This window comes from Heterodontus francisci, chromosome 6 (assembly GCF_036365525.1).
Source record: "Heterodontus francisci isolate sHetFra1 chromosome 6, sHetFra1.hap1, whole genome shotgun sequence".
NCBI classification, from domain to species: domain Eukaryota; kingdom Metazoa; phylum Chordata; class Chondrichthyes; order Heterodontiformes; family Heterodontidae; genus Heterodontus; species Heterodontus francisci.
Window position 1 is genome coordinate 116,207,948 of NC_090376.1, and position 16,528 is coordinate 116,224,475.

The window sequence follows — 16,528 nt, forward strand, 5'->3', positions numbered from 1 at the left end:
AAACAACCACTCATTACCGCTCTGTGCTTTCTGTTACGTAATATGCTTAAAAATGTGAGGTTATCCACTTTGGTAGCAGGAATAGATGTGCAGAATATTTCTTAAATGGTAAGAGATTAGAAAGTGTAGATATACAAAGGGACCTGGGTGTCCTTGTCAATAAGTCACTGAAAGCAAATATGCAGGTGCAGCAAGCAATTAAGAAGGCTAATGCTATGTTAACCTTCATCGCAAGAGGATTTGAATACAGGAGTAGTGACGTCTTGCTTCAATTGTATAGAACCTTGGTTAGACTGCTCTTCTGCAGTTTTGGTCCCCTTACCTAAGAAAGGATATTATTGCCATAGAAGGAGTGCAATGAAGGTTCACCAAACTTGTTCCCGGGATGGCGGGACTGTCCTGTGAAGAGAAATTGGGGAAACTGGGCCTGTATTCTCTAGAGTTTTAAAGAATGAAAGGTGATCTCATTGAAACTGACAAAATACTTAAAGGGATAGACAGGGTAGATGCAGGTAAGATGGGAGTCTAGAACCAGGGGAAACAATTTCAAAATAATGGGGAAGCTAGATGAGGAGCAATTTCTTTACTCAGAGAGTTGTGAGTCTTTGGAATTCTCTACCCAGGGCTGTGGAAGCTCAGTCTTTCAGTATGTTTAAAGCAGAGATTGACAGATTTCTAAATACAAATGACATAAGGGGATATGCGGATAGTGTGGGGAAAAGGCATTGAAGTGGAGATCAGCCATGATTGTATTGAATGGTGGGGCAGGCTCAATGGGATGAGTGGCCTACTCTGGCTCCTACGTTCCTATGCTTACTCAATTATATCTCCAAGCAGCCACTGTCCCTTTAACCAACATTCATATCAACAAACATCTATCGATCTCAGTTTTAAAATTAACAATTCATCGAGCATCAATTGATGCCTGCAGATGGGAATTCCAAAGTTTTACCTTTGCTTGTAGAAGAATTTTCTAATTTTGCTCCTAATATGTCTGATTCTAATTTTTAGACTATGTTCCCAAGTCCTGGACTTCTCTATTCACAGAAATAGTTTGTCTCCAATACCCTATCTATTCCCCTTTATATCGTGCGAACTTTGATCAAATCACCCCTTAACCTTCTAAATTCTAGGGAATACAAACCTAGTTTGTATAACATCTCCTTCTAATTTAACCCTTGGAGTCCAGGTATCATTCTGGTAAAGCTACACTGCACTTGCTCCAAGGTCAATAATCCCATAAACTAAAGGAGTGGGGGAGGCGTCAGGTGAAAGGAGATTTAGAAATCTAAAGAGAAAAGTCGAGGCCATAAAACAGTGTAGTGATTCAGGTAAAGAGAAACAGAGTGGGACAAAGAGTTTAAACTAAAATAAAAGCAAAATACTGCAGATGCTTTTATTTTAGTGTTTAATTCACTGCCACTTCTCTTCCAGGAATGCCTACCTTGAAGAAGTTCTGCTCTTCTCTCCGACGGGATTTTCGTTTGTCTCTTTTACCTTATTCACCTTCATTGCTTTCTATTTCCCTCCTGGTGTTTGATAAAGTGTCGACCAAAACTCGTTTTCACAGCCACATCTCCTTCCTCAGTGACTGTCTCCGGCTCCGACTTATTCCATGTGGATTCCAACTACAGTTTCACCCATCATGCTTTGAATCCACCCAGGACTACAGGTATCTCCGAGAAATACAACGTTCCTCGGACTGCTACTCTCGCCGCATCCTGAGATCCACACTCAGTGCTATTCGCCGCCACATGTACACACTGGACCTCTCTGTCCAGCAGCACCGCCTCACCTTATCTCAAAGCTGTTCTACTCCACAGTTTAATTTCATCTTTCGTCTCATCCGACGCATTAACAAAAAACCTTTTTTCTTCCTTTCAGGTGTTAAGGAACACAAGCTCCAGCAGCTGATGGGGACGAATGCTCCTCCAGATCCTCCTTCCGCTTCACTTCCCTCTGACCCCACCCCTTCTGATCTGACCCCTTGCCGTGGATTCACTATACCCTCTGACCTCCCCCTCTCTGATGCTGAACGTTCTGTACTCAGCAAAGGTCTCAGTTTTATCCCCGTGCACCCCCACCTCAATGAATTCCGCGCTCGGCATGATGTTGAGCTCTTCTTCCGTCGCCTCCGCCTCCGGGCTCACTTCTTTGACCAGGAGTCCTTCCCCCGATCAGTAGACCCATTCACCCGCCTCCAGCATTCTCCCTCTACCTGGACCCTCCCCCTGGCCTCTTACCTGCTCTTGATCTCTTCATTGAAAACTGTCGGCGAGACATTGGTCGTCTCAATTTCTCTGCCCCCCTCACTCACTCTAACCTGTCCCCCTCTGAACTTGAGGCACTCCGTTCTCTCAGGTCTAACCCCGACATGGTCATCAAACCTGCAGACAAGGGTGGTGCTGTTGTTGTATGGCGTACCAACCTCTACCTTGCAGAAGCTCAACGCCAACTCACAGACACTTCTTCCTACCTCCCTCTGGACCATGACCCCACCACCGAACATCAAGCTACTGTCCAAAGGACTGTCACTGACCTCATCTCCTCTGGAGATCTTTCCTCTACAGCTTCCAACCTCATAGTCCCGCAACACCGGACTGCCTGCTTCTACCTCCTTCCCAAAATCCACAATCGGGACTGTCCCGGCAGACCCATTGTGTCAGCCTGCTCCTGCCCCACTGAACTTATTTCTTCCTATCTTGACTCTATCTTTTCTCCGCTGGTCCAGTCTCTTCCCACCTACATCCGTGACTCTTCTGACGCCCTACGTCATTTTGACAATTTCCAGTTTCCTGGTCCCAACCGCCTCCTCTTCACTATGGACGTCCAATCGCTCCACACCTCCATCCCCCATCAGCATGGTTTGAGGGCTCTCCGCTCTTCCTGGAACAGAGGCCCCACCAGTCCCCATCCACCACCACCCTCCTCCGCCTGGCTGAACTTGTTCTCACATTGAACAATTTCCCCTTCAACTCCACGCACTTCCTTCAAGTAAAAGGTGTCGCTATGGGTACCCGCATGGGTCCTAGTTATGCCTTTCTTTTTGTGGGATATGTCGAGCATTCTTTGTTTGAGGGGCCCCCAACTCTTTTTCTGGTACATTGATGACTGTATCGGTGCCGTTTCCTGCTCCCGCCCCGAACTGGAAAACTTTATCAACTTTGCTTCCAATTTCCACCCATCTCTCACCTTTACATGGTCCATCTCTGACACTTCCCTTCCCTTCCTCGACTTCTCTGTCTCCATCACTGGGGATAGGTTGTCTACTAATATCCATTATAAGCCCACCGACTCCCACAGCTACCATGACTACACTTCTTCACACCTTACCTCCTGTAAGGACTCCATTCCATTCTCCCAGTTTCTCCGTCTCCGACGCATCTGCTCTGATGATGCTATCTTCCATGACGGTGCTTCTGATATGACCTCCTTTTTCCTCAACCGTGGATTCCACCCCACTGTTGTTGACAGGGCCCTCAACCGTGTCCGGACCATTTCCTGCACCTCTGCCCTCACCCCTTCCCCTCCCTCCCAGAACCGTGACAGGGTTCCCCTTGTCCTCACTTTCCACCCCATCAGCCTCCATATCCAAAGGATCATCCTCCGCCAGTTCCGCCACCTCCAGCGTGATGCCACTACCAAAACATCTTCAGCTCCCTTCCCCTGTCAGCATTCCGAATTGATCGTTCCCTCCGCAACACTCTGGTCTACTCCTCCATTACCCCCACCACCTCGTCCCCGTCCCATGGCACATTCCCCTGCAATTGCAGGAGGTGTAATACCTGCCCATTTACCTCCTCTCTCCTCACTCTCCCAGGCCCCAAACACTCCTTTCAGGAGAAGCAGTGATTTACTTGTACTTCTTTCAATGTAGTATACTGTATTCGCTGCTCACAATATGGTCTCCTCTACATTGGGGAGACCAAACGCAGACTGGGTGACCACTTTGCGGAACACCTCCACTCAGTCCGCAAGCAGGACACTGAGCTTCCGGTTGCTTGCCATTTCAACACTCCCCTTGGTCTCATGCTCACATCTCTGTCCTGGGATTGCTGCAGTGTTCCAGTGAACATCAATGCAAGCTCGAGGAACAGCATCTCATCTACCGATTCGGCACACTACAGCCTGCCAGACTGAACATTGAGTTCAATAATTTCAGAGCATGACAGCCCCCCATTTTACTTTCATTTTTAGTTTTTTTTTCTTTTTTTCTTTTTTACATTTTTTACAATTTTTTTTTTGCATTTATTTCATTTCATCTTAGTTTGTTCAGTTTGCTTACCCACTGTTTTTTTCATGTTTGCACTTGCTGCTGTTCAATATTCAGTCCATTAACACCTTATCTGTACTAATACTTTGTCTTTCAACACACCATTAACATATTGTTTGCCTTTGCTCCATAACCTTTTGGTCAGCTATGTGGCCTTGTCCAATCTACACCTTCTCCTTTGTTATTTCTTGCCCCACCCCCACCTCACTTGCTTATAACCTGTGACATTTCTAATATTTGTCAGTTCCGAAGAAGGGTCACTGACCCGAAACGTTAACTCTGCTTCTCTTTCCACAGATGCTGCCAGACCTGCTGAGTGGTTCCAGCATTTCTTGAGTTTAAGCTAAAAGTTCATCAGCAAATAAGGTCCATGCAAAGAGTAGTGATAAGGCTTTTTATCTGAATGCATAAAGCATTCGTAACAAGATCGATGAACTCGCAGCACAAATAGAGATAAATGGGTTTGATATAATCATCATTACAGAGACATGGTTGCAAAGTCCCCAAGGTTGGGAAATAAATATTCCAGAGTACTTAACGTTTTGAAAAGACAGGCAGAATGGAAAAGGAGGATGAGTAGCCCTGATAATAAAGCATTACATAAGGGCACATTTTAATTTTTAAAATTTTTTTATTTAGAGATACAGCACTGAAACAGGCCCGTCGGCCCACCGAGTCTGTGCCGACCATCAACCACCCATTTATACTAATCCTACACTAATTCCATATTCCTACCACATCCCCACCTGTCCCTATATTCCCCTACCACCTACCTGTACTAGGGGCAATTTATAATGCCAATTTACCTGTCAACCTGCAAGTCTTTGGCATGTGGGAGGAAACCAGAGCACTGGGAGGAAACCCACGCAGACACAGGGAGAACTTGCAAACTCCACACAGGCAATACCCAGAATTGAACCCGGGTCGCTGGAGCTGTGAGGCTGCGGTGCTAACCACTGCGCCACTGTGCCGCCACTTGTAAGAAAGGGCCTTGCCTCAAAAGATCGGGAAGTGGAATTGGTATGGATGGAGTTTAGGAATAACTAGGGTCAGAAAACATTGGTGAGTGTAGTTTATAGGCCCCTTAACAGTAGTTATACTATTGGAAAGAGCATTAAGCAAGAAATAATTTGGAGCTTGGAACAAAGGCAATGTAATAATTGTGGGGAACTTTAATTTTCATATAGACTGGACAAATCAAACTGGCAAAGGTAATCTGGAAGATAAGTTGGTAGAATGCTTTTGTGACAATTTCCTAGAAAAATAACGCTGCAAAGAATGCAATGTAAGCCTATGGATTGGGAGAGTTATAGAGACCAGCAAAAGGTGACCAAAAAGTTGATAAAACAGAAAAAAATACAATGAGAGTAAACTAGCCAAGAATATAAAATAAGATTGTAAGAGGTTTTACAAGTACATAAAAAGGAGAGTAGCTTAAGTAAAATTTGGTCCCTTCAAGGCAGAGATAGGAGAAATTATCATGGGGAATGAGGAAATGGCAAAGATTTTTAATAAATATTCTGTGTCTGTCTTGACAGTAGAAGACAAAAATTACATACCAGAAATAGATGGAAACCAAGTCACCTGTAAGAGGCATTCTGTAAGGTGTGACACAAAAGGTTAATACATGAAATGAGGGCTAATGGAGTTCGGTGTAATATAGTAGCATTGATGGGGGATTGGTAGAAAGGAGAGAGTAGGAATAAACAGGGCATTTTCAAGTTGTCAGGCTGTAACTGGTCAAGTGCTGCAAGAATCAGTGCTGGAGCCTCAGCTATTTACAATCTATATTAAGCTCTTGGACGAAGAGATGGAGAGTAATGTATCTAAGTTTTCTGACAATACAACGCTAGCTTGGAATGTAAACTGTGAGAAGGGCACAAAAAGTACGCAAAGATATATATAGTCAAGTTAAATGAGTGGGCAACAAGGTGACAGATGGAGTATAATGTGGGGAAGTGTAAATTTATTCACTTTGGTAGTATGAGTACAAAAACAGAATATTTTTAAAAGGCGTGAAATTTTTAAATGTTGATATTCAAACAGACTTGTACAAGGAACACAGAAAGTTAGCATACAGGTACAGCAAGCAATTAGGACGACAAATAGCATATTGGCATTTATTGCAAGGGGACTCGAGTACAAGAACAAGAAAGTCTTGCTACAATTGTATAGGGCTTTGGGAAGATCACAACTGGAATACTGTGCACAATTTTGGTCTCCATATTAAAGGAAGAATATAACTGGCCTTGGGAGGGGTACAGCGAAGGGTCGATAAATTGGTTCCTGGGATGAGTGCTGTCCTATGATGACAGGCTGAGTAAATTGGGCCTATACTCTCTGGAGTTTAAAAGAATGAAAGGTGATCTCATTGAAACATACAAGATTCTAAAGGGGCTTCAGAGGATAGACACGAAGAGGTTTTTCCCTTAATGCTGGGGAATCTAGAACATGGGGTAACAGCTTCAGGATAAGTGGTCAATCATTTGGGACTGAAATGAGGAGAAATTTCTTCACTTAGAGGGTTGTGACGCTCCATCATTGAGTATATTTAAGGCTGGGATAGATAGATTTTTGATCTCTCAGAGTATCAAGGGATAGGGGGAGCAGGCAGAAAAGTGGAGTTGAGGCAGAAAATCATAATGAACAAGCTTGAAGGGCCAGATGGTCTACCCCTGCTCCTATTATGTATGCTCTTAAGGTGTGGCAACCAAAACTGATCGCAGTACTCCTTTTTGACAATTTTCTGTACCTGTTCATGTCTTTTACTGATCTATGCACCTGGACATCTAAGTCTCTTTAAACCTCCACTGTTGCCAGCTTTTCACCACTTAGAAAGTACCCTGTTTTATCCTTTTTAGGACTGAAGTGGATGACCTCGCATTTGCCTACATTGAAATCCAGTTGCCATAGTTTTGCCCATTCACTTAACCGATCAATATCTCTTTGTAATGTTACACTTCCATCAACACTGCTTTGTGTCATCGGTAAATTTGAGTATGTGTCTTTCTAACCCATCATCTAAGTCATTAATAAATATGGTAAATAGTTGAGACCCAACACACATCCTTGTGAGACACTACTAGTCACATTCTGCTAATTATACCTACCCTCTGTTTTCTGCCGCTCAGCCAATTTTATAACCAGGTCAATAATTTGCCTTCAAGTCCATGAGCTTCAACTTTAGCTAGCAGTCTCTTATGAGAGAATTTATCAAATGCCTTCTGGAACTTCATATAAATCATATCCAAAGACATTCCCCTGTCCACTAATCTAGTTACCTCTTCAAAAAATTAAATCAGATTTGTCAGGCATGATCCTTTATAAATCCACGCTGGTTCTCTCTGATCAGCTAAAACTTGTCAAGATGCTGTGTCACCTTGTCCTTAATTATAGTCTTTAGTAATTTCATGACAACAGATAACTGGTCTGTAACTCTCTGCTTTCCTTCTCTCACCTTTCTTAAATAGCAGAATGACATGCACAATTTTCCAATCTAAAGGAACGGTTCCCGAATCCAGAGAATTTTGGAAGATTATAGTTGGGGCATCTGCAATGTGCTCACCTACTTCCTTTAAAACCCTTAAATGCAAATCATCTGGTCCTGGGGATTTGTCATTCTTTAGTGCTGTCATTTTCTTCATTACTGTTATTTTGCTTATGTTATCTTCGGTGAGTCCCTGACCCTGATTCAATATTAGTTTCCTTAGGATGACTGGCATGGTGGCCTCTTCCTCTAATGTGAACACTGATCCAAAGTAATTATTCACCATGTCCACCATTTCCTTTTTTTATTGACAATATCATCATTATCAGTTTTTCAGAGGTTCATGTTTTTTTAAATTCATTCTTGGGATGTTAACGTCGCTGGCAAAGCCAGTGTTTACTGCCCGTCCCTAATTGCCTTGAGCACTCTCTTCTTCCTATTGTAATGGTAATTCTTTGCATTAATTTTAATATTCCTTGCAAGTTTCTTTTCATACTTTTTTTTAGCTCATCAGTTTTGACACCCTTTGCTGTTCTTTTTATCTTTCCTTTTCTCCAGGATATGTGCTCTCAGGACTATAAACTGGTGAATGTTTTTTGAACACCTCCCACTGATCTTCTGTTACTATACCCATTAACAGATTTGCCCAGTTTACTGTAGAAAATATCTGTCTAATCCCATTGAAGTCAGCCTTAGCTAAATCTAGAATCTTAGTAGCTGTTTTTTTGGTTCTCCCTTTCAAACACTACATTGAACTTGATCATATTATTACATACCATTACTCATCATTCATTGCTAAATCTAATATGGCATGCCGACTTGATTGCTCTAGGACATATTAGAGTCATAGAGTAGTACAGCATAGAAACAGGCCCTTTGCCCCACCGTGTCCATGCCGACAATAATGCCTATCTATACTAATCCCACCCGCCTGCATTAATTCCATATCCCTCTATGCCTTTCTCATTCAAGTACCTGTCCTGATGCCTCTTAAATGTTGCTACTGTTCCTGCCTCCACCACCTCCTCTGGCAGCTCATATTGCTGCAGAAAACTATCCTGAACACACTCAAGAAATTTCCTACCTTTCTTACATGTGCTAGTCTGCTTATCCCAATCTAAATGAAAGTTAAAATTCCTTATTAAAACCACACTGTCTTTACTACATGCTTATCCAAACTCTATACAAGCTCCCAATTCATAACTGCTACCAAGGGGCCTATACCACAACTTCCATTGCACTCTTAAATTGTTTACTATCTTTAATTCTACCCATAAAGTCTCTACTACCTGCTTACCACTTGTTATATCCTCACTTATCATTGAAGTGATTTCATCCTTAATCAGTAAAGCTACTCCTCTCCCTCTATCATTTTCCCTATCGTTCCTGTAGACCTTATAAACAACCTGGTATATTTAGTTCCCTGTCATGACCGTCTTGCAGCCATGCCTAAGTAATGGCTACCATGTCATGCCCTCCAGTCCCAAATGTACAGTTCCTTCCTGCCCCAATACAGGTGCCAGTGTCCCGTGAAATGGAAGCCTCTTTCCCACATCACTCCTTCAACTCTGTGTTCACTTCCCTAATTCATGTATCCTTTGAAACCAATTTGCACAAGGCTCAGGTAATAATCCAGAGATTATAACCCTTGAGGCCCTGTTCTTTAATTTAGCTCATGGGCTGAATGATTCTGAGTGGGAGCGATTCGAGATGCAGACATGTACTGTGGAGATATTCACTCAATGGTCTTGCTGTCCACAAACTCCCACATACGGCAGTGCAGACACATAACCTGCTCTGCCATATCTTGGTCTGGATCATTTATATTATTTCTATTTTTTCTTTATCTACACATAAACGTGCACTAAACACTAAAACACTGGACAATCTTTTTTTTTAAATACTGCCTCAAGTTTACACATAGGGCAGCACAGTGACACAGTGGTTAGCACTGCAGCCTCACAGCTCCAGCGACCTGGGTTCGGTTCTGGGTACTGCCTGTGTGGAGTTTGCAAGTTCTCCCTGTGATCACGTGGATTTCTGCCGGGTGCTCCGGTTTCCTCCCACAGCCAAAGACATGCAGGTTAATAGGTAAATTGGCCATTGTAAATTGCCCCTAGTGTAGGTAGGTGGTAGGAGAATGGTGGAGATGTGATAGGGAATATGGGATTAACATAGGATTAGTATAAATGGGTGGTTGTTGGTCGGCACAGACTCAGTGGGCCGAAGGGCCTGTTTCAGTGCTTTATCTCGCTACTTCTACTTCTACTTCATACCATGACAAGTATTGGAGACAAAAAGCAGCAGCATCTTCCCCCTTTGCACTGAATACCCAACTCTTACATTCTCTTTACACTGCACTTCTTTTACGACCAGTCTGCATGTCAGAAGACACTGTTTACTTTTATAAACCTTTTTGCACCACATTCAAGTTACCGGTGCTCACTCAGCTTCCTGTTCCTAGTAATTAGCATCTATTCAGGCAATCACTTACAGCTGATTGATAGTTAACTGTCACTGACAGGCAGTTTCTGTTAACCGTCTTTATGCTGTATTCCTTTAATGACCACTCTGTGTGACCACTCACAGAAGATATTGTATTTTGATCTGCTAAGTATTTCAGCATTTTTATTTTTATCTTAAAACAATGCATTGTAATTGGGTCAGGTGGATGTAGTTTAGGAATGCAACACTGTGTCTTTTTATTCTATTTATTCGCTTAATTAGCAACCTAATGGCATCCATCTGTCTCAGGGATGATTGACTGTACCTGGGTTGTATATCACTTCTGGATTAAACATCATTTGTTGTGGCTGTACAAAGCTGGAGAGTCCTCTCCATGGTGCAGGCCTGGGCAAATAGTATGGAGACCCTGAGTTGCCCAAGGATTACCTTCCTCTCAGCATTGCTAATGTTCTCCAAGGGAAAGGAAAAAAAAATACTATTTTGTACCAGCTCTGCTGCTGGAAAGCTGCCTGATAAATGACAGATAACCACTTGTGGGACCCCATTCCAGATTTTCTGTCAGGGTTTACTCCCTTAGTCTCTTCTCTCCCGAGACACCCATAAGGCAGTGAGACTATTTGCCCATAGCTAGGGGTCTGGTCCATGGGCACCAGGGCAGAACCACATGCCAGTGGGCCTGCATGCCAAGCATCTGGAGGCCAGGTCTCCTCCAAGTCCTCTGTAGTTTTGCCTGGGACCACGGGGTACCAAGTTTATGTATGTCGCCACAGGGAGGCACTACATAGAGCTTGCTGATGGACAGACTATGAACAGGCAGGGAGAGGCTGACACACTCGGCTCTCTTTTTCACAATACTTGTACTGCTAGCCAGTGGTGAGACCTGAAAGTGAGAGGTGTCAAGCAGGCTAACTGCTATGCACCACCCCTACACTAATAAACTTGATGTATCACATCAACCAAAGACGCACAAATAAGCAACAAGCTGTGTGAAATCAGACAGCGCCACAAATTCAGAAACCTTCCTGAATGTGGAGGATGGTGATTGGGTTGCATTCATCGTCCATTTCTGAGTGACCAGTGCAGAAGGCGTTAAGAGTCAATCATGCAGTGTAAAACTGGGGTCATATCTGCCAGACTGGGTGAAAGTGAATGCCCTATTCCTTGAATAACATTAGTAAACCAGTTGGGTTTTTATAACAATCTGGCTGTTTTTCTTGTTTTTTTTCACAATTTCAGCTCATAAATTACCAGATTTATTGAATTCAATTTTATAACTTAGCATGGTGGGCTTTGAATTTATATCTTCTGAGGTTGCTAGTCTAGTACCTCAAACATTGCACTTCCATACACTATTTATGCATACATAGGGAATTTAAAACACAATGCGGGAATTCTAAGCAATTTTCACTATTGTGTTGAACTACAAAACTGGTTCAGTTAGGTTCTGTCTTTGTAAAATAGTGTAAAACATATGCTATTGATTCAGCAACCATCAACTCCTGTGGAAATAAAAATCAGGAGAGATATAAAACAGGCTTCCGATTCTCTATCATGCTATTTACAGTAGCACACAAAGTCAAAAACTACCGCATTGAGCAACCGCCCTAAACAAACCAGTAGCCAGCTTACCTCTATTCATCTAATTTCCAATTTAGTGAAAGGCAGTAGTGCATGCTGAGAGCAAATACATCTTTAAGGTCTCTTTGACCGTAATTTTAAAAAAACACTATCCTCCAAAATTGGCAAAGTAATTCCTGTGGATTTTTTTTTTATTTGTTTATGGGATGTGGGCATCACTGGTTAGGCCAGCATTTATTGCCCATCCCTAATTGCCCTTGAACTGAGTGACCATTTCAGAGGGCATTTTAACCACATTGCTGTGGGTCTGGAGTCACATGTAGGCCAGACCAGATAAGGACAGCAGATTTCCTTCCCTAAAGGACATTAGTGAACCAGATGGGTTTTTACAACAATCAACAATGGTTTCATGGTCACACTAGACTAGCCTTATTTTAAATTCCAAGATTTGTTAATTGAATTCAAATTTCACCATCTGCCATGGTGGGATTCGAACCCACGTCCCCAGAGCATTAGCCTGGGCCTCTGGGCTACCAGTCCATGACATTACAACTACACCACCACCTAAATGAATATCAATGAATATTTTAGCATAACCCTTTTACATTTTATTGTGTTGTGACAAATATTTCCGAATTTAGAGTTTCCTTATTTTGTTTCTGGATTTTTTAAAGAAATCAGTACATTTCAGAACACTGGTCTCTACTGGGTAAAGGCGGGAGGTCCTCTTCCCCAGGGACAGAAGGAGGAGACCTCCCCACCTAACCAAGCAAGGATGGACGGAGATCACAGAGGAGGTCAGTGGCCATGGGGTTGTCCAGAGAACCTAGCTGCAGTACCGCATGCATGTCAATGAACCTCTCTGTTCGGTCAGCATAAGAACCCCAGGCCTCAGTTCTCTTAGGAGTCAGCAAATGGATAGGCATGAGAGTGCAGCTACTGGAGAGGGAGAGCCCATCGTGTTGGTGGCAATGGGGTCAGGCTGCAGCATCTCCAATGAAAGGAATGGCTGCAGCTCGGTCAAGGGGAATGACTCTATCAGTAACGACCCTTGCAAGGTTGCTCAAGAGTGGCCCACGACCACAGCATTCGAGTGGCCCCAAAGTCAGCAACTAGGGTGCCCACCACTTAGATGTTGTGCCTGTTCTTGTGGGGCAACTGGCATTCTTCTTCCTGTTCTTGTGGGCTAATTGACAGTCCTGTTCCTTGTACCCGCAGGAGTAGAGGGTCCACAATGCCAAAGAAAGGGCCCAGACCACTTCTCGTGATCTGACTGCCAATGGAAGAGGAGGCTTTTGAACCAGCTGGGCAGCATGGCAGCCACTCCATCACGGATGGTGAGGCAGGAGTGCGATCACAAGAGGGTGATTAGCCTCGTGACCAAGCATGAGGGAGCCTCAAGTGAGCATGAAGAATGGAGCTCCTGTGACCTTCACTGTACATGCATCAATCTGAACGCCAGCCACTGCTGCAGACTCATATTTGGAAGGGCAACCTTTTTGATCTTTCTGTTCTCTCACGCAGGTCAACCAGAACAGAGACTTGCCATCTCAGGGGGACAGTCGTCCACCTCTGAGGAGGAGGAGACATCAGAAGGTGCAGTGTCAGAAGTAGGCAGGCATGAAGGTAGCAACTCGTAACTGAGTGCAGCTCGTGACAGAGTGTGAGCTTGTGAATTTCGTAAGTGAGGGAATTCGGTGCAGTGAGGGAGCAAATGCTGATCTGACCTTTCACAAAGGAGTGGTTTGAAAAGGGGAGCCAGCAGCGACATGAGAGTTGAAGCCCGGAAGCATTACATAGATGAGCAGGCAGGTGAGTGGTTGGTGGGTTTTAAGATTTTTTTTTCTCTAAACGGTGGCAGTAGTTTCAACTGGTACTGGGGAGATATAAATATTGGATTAAATTTATAGCTTAACTAGTTAAACCAGTATAATTGTTGAGTGATAATTGCAGATTGAAGAACTTCGGCACAGAGTTGATGAGCTGGAGTCTGAGCTTCAGACACTGTGATGCATCAGGGAGGGGGAGGTTACCTGGGCACTTTGTTCCAGGAGGCAGTCACACCCCTTAGGCTAGTACTTCTGATTTAGTCCATGGTCAGGGACAGGAGAGTGTGACTGTAAGAGGGGCAGGTATGGGGATCCAGAAGGTAGCACTGGAGGAGTGTCAGTCCTTGTACTTGTCCAACAGGTTTGATGTTCTTGCAGCTTGTGTGGATGAGAGCAGGGACTGCAGGGAGGATAAGCAAACTGACCACAATACCGTGGTGCAGAGGGCCATTCATCTGGGGGGAGTAAAAAGAATGTGGTTGTAGTCAGGGACAGTATAGTTAGGGGGATAGATACGGTTCTCTGCAGCTAAGAGCGTGAGTCCCGAAGGTTGTGTTTCCTGCCTAGTGCCAGGGTTAAGGAAATCTCCTCAGGGCTGGAGAGGGACTTGAAGCAGTGAGGGAAGGATCACGTTGTTATGGTCCAGGTAGATACCAATGACATAGGTAAGCTGAAGAAAGAGGTTCTGATGAAGGAGTATGAGCAGCTAGGGGCTAAATTAAAAAAGCAGAACAACAAAGGTAATAATCTCTCGATTACTACCTGAGCCACGAGCAAATTTGTATACGGTAAATAAGATTATAGAGTTGAATGCATGTCTCAAAGATTGGTGAGGGAGAAGTGGGTTTCAATTCATTTCATTTCAATTCACCACTACCGGATAAAGAGGGACCGGTACTGTTGGGACGGCCTTCACCTTAACCGTGCTGGAACTAGTGTCCTGGCGAATCATATAACTAGGGTGATAGAGAGGGTTTTAAATGAAATAGTGGACAGAGGGTTCAAGTGAGAGGAGATTTGAAAAGCTAAAGAGAAAGGATAGTGCAAGATAATGATATGGGTAATGAGAGCCAGAGTTTGACAGGAAGCGACAGAATGTATAAACATAAGCAAATAAGGTCAGAGTAGGGAAAATGGTAAGAAGACAGAATTAAAGGCTTTTTATCTGACTGCTCACAGCATTTGTAATAAAATGGATGAATTAATAGCACAAATAGAAAAAAATGAATGATATGATAGCCATTACAAAGACTTGGTTGCAAGTTGACCAAGGCTGGGACGTGAATATTCAAGAGTATTTGACATTTCGGAAGGACAGGAAGAAAGGAAAAGGAGGTGGGGCAGCTCTGGTAATAAAGGATGTGATCAGTACAATAGTGAGAAATAATCTTGGTTCAGAAGATCAAGATGTAGAATCAGTTTGGGTGGAGATAAGAAATAGCAAATGAAAGTCACTCGTAGCAGTAATTTGTAGGTCCCCTAGCAGTAGCTACTAAGTAGTTTGCACTGGACTGCTGACTTGGGTTGCATTAGAGTGCGACAGTGGAAGTTTGGTAATTGCGGATAATTAAGGGTTAATTTTATCTTAAATCTAATCTGTCTTTTATTTAGCAGATTAACTTAACAGTTTCTGTTGGGGTTGGAGAAGGTGACTTTTAGACCAGCTTTAAACAGGGTTCACTCAGGCTCTGCTTGCAGCTGCATCTTGTTAATTAGAGAATTGGCTAAAACCAGTTTTCAGGGGGCTAGAGTCAGTCAGTATAAAAGTGAGCCATCTTACAGTGCTAGCTTTGTTTGCAGTGGAGTGCTGACTTGGGTTGCATTAGAGTACTAAAGTGGAAGTTTGGTAACTGAGGAAGTTCAGTGAGGAGGGAGCGAGGAGCTCCTTTCATTTCCTACCTGTCCTCAGAGTGAGGGGAGCCGAGAGCTTCCAAAGAGCACAGCTGACTGGGAGAAGACTCGGAGGGCGGAGTTCCAGACCGGTTAGTATAAAAAAACTTACCTCTGGTAAAAAAAACTGAAAGTGATGTCACAGGAAAGCTGTGACCTGATTGGCTGGCAGGGAATTTTCTTTCACTGAATTTGAAAATAAAACATTAATAAAAATTGATTAAAACCCTAATTAACTAATTAATAAGTAGAGTAACTAAACCAGAGGGAGGAGATTACTGTATTTAGTTAGCATTTAATATTTATAGTAGGAATCTAGCACTAGGGACCATATAGTTAATTATAACAATTTAGTAAGGATTTAATAAGTATTTATTTATTTTAAATTAATTTATTAATTAGTGCTATAAATGTCAGTTAGAGGGGTGAAGTACTTCACCTGTGAGATGTGGGAAGTCCGTGACACTTCCAGTGTTCCGGACGACAACATCTGCAGAAAGTGTACCCAGTTGCAGCTCCTCACAGACCACGTGGATCGGTTGGAGCAGCAACTGGATGCACCTAGGAGCATGCAGGTGGCAGAAAGCGTCATACACAGGAGTTTTAGAGAAGTGGTTACACCCAAGGTGCAGGCAGATAGATGGGTGACTGCTGGAAGGGGCAGGCAGTCAGTGCAGGAATCCCCTGTGGCTATCCCCCTCTCTAACAAGTATACCGTTTTGGATACTGTTGGGGGGGATGGCCTATTAGGGGAAAACAGCAGCAGCCAGAGCAGTGGCACCATGGCTGAACTGTTGTTCAGCAGGGAGGGACAAAGCGCAGAAGAGCAATAGTTATCGGGGACTCTATAGTCAGGGGCACAGATAGACGCTTCTGTGGACGTGAAAGAGACTCCAGGATGGTATGTTGCCTCCCTGGTGCCAGGGTCAAGGTTGTCTCTGAAAGCACAGGGGGCATTCTGAAGGGGGAGGGTGAACAGCCAGAGGTTGTGGTACACATTGGTAC

The 16,528-nt window shown here is 43.6% G+C and overlaps 1 protein-coding gene across 1 annotated transcript in view; it reads right to left on the reverse strand.

Annotated features, from left to right (window-relative positions):
• bcl9 (BCL9 transcription coactivator) overlaps positions 1 to 16,528 on the reverse strand; it is a 310,905-nt gene that overhangs the window by 247,153 nt on the left and 47,224 nt on the right. The window lies entirely within an intron of this gene.